Below are 4,707 nucleotides of genomic sequence, written 5' to 3' on the forward strand. Positions count from 1 at the left end.
TTTTGTAAATCATACATCTGATAAGGGACTTGTATCTAGACTACAAAACGAGCTATTACAACTCAATAAATAAAGACAAATATAACCCAATTTAAAAATAGGCAAAGAATCTGAATAGATAATTCTCCAAAGAAGATATACTAATGGCCAATAAGCACATTAAAAGATGCTCAACAGCATTAGCCATGAGGTAACTGCAAATCAAAATCACAATGAGAGGATAAAATGACGCAGGGGGTGGAGTGAGGTGCAGTCGTTCGCCTAGGCTTCGGCCCGGCTTCTGGAGATGAAATGATGTGATTCCTGGGATTTGCTTCAAAATAATCTGACCTATTGGAACATTCTATGAGAGAAGTTCAGAAGAGCCAGCTCTGTGCCTGTGGATGTCATGTGGCATAGGAATTGATGCTTTCAGTGGTTATGAAGAATAGTGGTCCTTTGTGTTCACAGTAAAGTTTGCAAGTAATGATGTTTTTCTTCCAGTGAGCATTTGGGATCCCGTGCCCCCTGCAGTGGAAGTGTGGAATCCTAACCACTGGACTGCCTGGGAACTCCCAGGACTAGGCCTTTTGGAAGGAGTTGGAGAGTAGGGGTAGTGGCTCAGAAAGAGCTTCTCTTTCAGAAATGTGGCTGCTAAGCCCGTGCCTGTGATACTTGTGCTTGACAACCACAAACTTCGAAGGTGGGAGTCAATCATTTTGACAAGTCTCCTGAAAGGAACAGCTAGCAGGAGCTGAACCCTTTTTCCATTTGGTCTCGTGGCAAAGGCAGAGATCACACCAGCAGCTCCACACAGTATGATGTGCTCACTAGTGCCCTCTGAACAGTCTTCTGGTACCTCTCTTGCCTAAAGACAATGCCCCATTTTCTTGGGATTCCTTGGATGAGGATGGATTGGATGACTCCTTGCTGGAGCTGGCTGATGGAAAAGATGATGGCCATTTCAGTTTCATGGAGGAAGAGATTCAGGAGCTCTTGAAGGAAGATGACCTATCAAATGAGCACTTTTCTTGGGGAGGAGGCTTGCCTAACGATGACAGCAGGAATGTTGAGAAGGGAGGGAAAGGGAGTCAAATTCCCCTTGATACTCCCTAAGAGAAAAATTCATTGTACAGCTTGGGACCAGAAGCTGAGACCTCTGGCCTCTTCAAACCACCTCAACTAAATACATCAGTTGGTCATGGACCAACTCCTACTAAACCATTGAACAGACGCTTTGCACTAGAAAAGTATAAAAGTTACAGTTGCACCGTTTGATCCAACAGTTTGTGATGTTGCACTTGATAAGGACAAGACATACATCTGAAGTTACTGAAAAACCCTCCTCCCTTGGAGAAGAGATGAGAGAAGATGGTCTTAGCCTAAATGAGAGCACAATTTTCACAGAATCTGAAGGGATCATCCCCAGTAACTCTGCCTATGATGGGCCCCCACTCCCTTCTTCAAACAGTAACTTTCAACAAACTGTCTCTGATAAAAATATGTCTAACAGTAAGAAACCTACACCTGTAACCTCTCAGATATTGAACCATTCAGAGACTCCTTCTAATATGGGGTCATCCTGGAGAAATGGATCACATAAATCAAGTTGTTTTTTTTTTTAACATTTATTGGAGTATAATTGCTTTACAATGGTGTGTTAGTTTCTGCTTTATAACAAAGTGAATCAGTTATACATATGTTCCCATATCTCTTCCCTATAAATCAAGTTTTGAAATGAGGTTTCCAGTTGTTTCCAGTTCATCAAACAAAGATGTTCTTGACAAGGATTCTGGGAAGCTGAAGGTCCATGAAAAAAGACTAGGCAAAGTCATTCCTGTTCTGCAAACCAAAGCAAGGACTAATATTCTGACGTTTTCACCATCAGATCTAGAAAAGCAGAAGCAAAGTTATCTCAGGAATGTCACTGCTCATATAGAAGACCCAGTGGACTCTAGCCAAGGTACCTTGGGGGAGCTGTGTGCCTTGATGGGTCAAGTTTATCACATGCAGAACCCAAAATGGTAGCATCCTTCGGACCTCACCAGGTGAAACTACACCCGGTTTCGACAGAAATCTCTGCAAAGATACAGTCTGACTCAGTGGGTTGACGGGAACATGCGAAGCCACCATCGGTTCCAGCGTCTACCAGATTTCCTGTACGGTCCATTTGTCTCCTCCCATCAGCAATGAAGGTCCCTATCCAGGGTCCTGTCCAGAGCAGCATCTCATCTTCTGCTGTTTTGTGCTTTGTAGATTTTAAAATTTATTTTTCACAATATTTTTATTTAAAGAACTTGTCACCTTTTGGAAATGCCCATTGCTGACTTGAAATTTTTTGTATAAGGTCCTTCCTGTTTGTGTGTGTCTATGCATTTAAGCAGTGTTGAGTTGATATAGTTTTAATTTTTTAATTTAAATTGAAGGTGGCTGCCGCCTGAAAGCCAGCATTAAGTCAAAACACCTAGGCTCAAGCAAAACACCCACCTCTGTGCAGAGGTGAAGTCTTCTTCTGGTGCCCAAAAGAAATCATCTTTTAGTCTCCTATGAGGAAGAGATTCTTTATCAGGCTGCAAGCCAGTGTTAATTATTGCTGGTGACTTATAAATGGATACAAGTCACTTAGCAACCCCTCTTACTTTTTTTATTTGAATCTCCGAATACCTGTCAGTATTTTAAAAGTTGGTAATCCAGGACATCTGAAGTAGTTGAAAGGACAAATTAAAAGTGTAAATCTTCTCTTCTTTTTGTACCTACTAGCTGCCTTTATTTTTTGGCTTTTTTTTTTCATTCTTCATTAAATTTATTTTGCACAATAGTGTCTACAAATCTTGTACATCTTAACTCTAATAGAAGAATAGCAATAACAACCCCTGTTGACTAGCAACCCCGGTTGATGACTAACAACCCCTGTAGATTTGCAGTCTTGTGACTGTTTGCCTTCTCTGCCTTTCTTCAAGGATTTTCCTTCTTTTTTCCCCAGTGACCTTAGGGCTCTACCAGCATATTTCTGTATCCTGTTAGACATAGATATGCATCTTAAGAAAAGCCTTACTGCACTCTTTATTGAAGAACCACCCACCCAGAGTCTTGAATCTAGGACAGGCCAGAAAGCAGTGCTATTGAGAGGTGTCAGTTGGTCTTCAGTTTCATCTGCTGAACCCCAACTTCAAGTATGAGTTGACGTATTAGTCAGTGAGCTTCCATCCTGTGGGAGAGACTTTGGAGAAGCTGTCTTTTGTCTCCATTATTAGTTAATAAGAGGTGCCTTTTGATCCAGGATGTTCCCATCTCCTTACTTGGTCAAATCTCTGATGTACAGTTTTACAAAACTACTAAAGTGGATCTAAAATAGTTTTGATTAAGCCTGTGCTCAAAGCATTACCTGATCTTAAGGGTAATGCTATGTGCAGCTATCTTAATGGATGTCTTAGTAGTTTGTTATTCTCTTTACAGACAGCTCTAGACATCTCTTGGGAGATTTTGCAGTCTGGCATGTGTGCTGCTGTTCACTCTCTGTGAAGGTTGTACCTAGTTGCTATAGCACAGCCTGTGATACTGGTCTCACTGCCTCTGTCTGGTTTTGTTCTTCCATCAGCCCCATCTTTGTATGCCAGTAACCCATCTTAAACATCCTACCCTGCTTTAGAAACTGACTTGGGAGAAACTTGGTCATAGTTACCAGTAAAGTTAGATGGACGTCCCTAAGTGTTAACTATTTCTATCCAGTCAAGGATTCTCTTTTCCTTCAACATTTGGTTTAGAGTCTGGGGCCAAAATGCAAAGGGGAAGTTCTGTTCAAAGGCAAGAGTCAAAATCTGTTATTTCAGTTGGCATTGCCTATATCAGTCACTTCTCCAGGTTTCCGTAAATTAGCATGATGGAGTGGGACAGACAAACATCCACCTTTGGAACTATAGCATAGTTAGAGTTCATTGTTGCTGGAATAACTAGCATTGCAGTTGTCTTGTTCCCCACAGATAACCAAGGAGTAAAGGGACAGCCTTTTGCTTAGGCAAAATTCTAAGACTCATGTTCCTGTCTCCCTGGTACAGGAGGGTTTAAGACTGATGTGTAATGGGAGCATCGCCTTTGCCAAATCAAATGAGTGATGGGTTAACGAGAAAATGTGACAATCACATTTCGTCTTTGCTCAAATAATTCTGTTTTTCCAAAGCTTTAGCAGCTTACTTAAATCTGTTGGACTGGGGAAGGAGAGAACTGTTCCCTAGTGGTTAACATGGTATTCTTTTTTTTTTTTAATTAATTTATTTATTTTTTATTTTATGGCTGTGTTGGGTCTTCGCCTCTATGCGAGGGCCTTCTCCAGTTGCGGCAAGCGGGGGCCACTCTTCATCACGGTGCGCGGGCCTCTCACCATCGCGGCCTCTTTGTCGCGGAGCACAGGCTCCAGATGCGCAGGCTCAGTAATTGTGGCTCACGGGCCCAGCCGCTCCGCGGCACGTGGGATCTTCCCAGACCAGGGCTCGAACCCGTGTCCCCTGCATTGGCAGGCAGACTCTCAACCACTGCGCCACCAGGGAAGCCCCGGGAAGCCCCTAACATGGTATTCTTTAAGAAGAAAAACAAAGCCAAAGAAAACTCATTATTAGGCATGTTTGCCTTAAAGATGGTAGTGGGTAGAATCTGGAGTTTTAATCTGTTTTTAAAAGCTACATATCTCATATTTGGTGTTGGCCTCTAAGTCTAATTTTCACGTAGAATTCT

At 42.2% G+C, this 4,707-nt stretch overlaps 1 pseudogene; it reads left to right on the forward strand.

The window, feature by feature from the left end:
* Window positions 1-558: 558 nt before the first annotated feature.
* Window positions 559-2,172, forward strand: LOC118901047 (annotated as a pseudogene).
* The last annotated feature ends 2,535 nt before the right edge of the window (window positions 2,173-4,707 follow it).

Source organism: Balaenoptera musculus, chromosome 9 (assembly GCF_009873245.2).
Source record: "Balaenoptera musculus isolate JJ_BM4_2016_0621 chromosome 9, mBalMus1.pri.v3, whole genome shotgun sequence".
Lineage (NCBI taxonomy): Eukaryota > Metazoa > Chordata > Mammalia > Artiodactyla > Balaenopteridae > Balaenoptera > Balaenoptera musculus.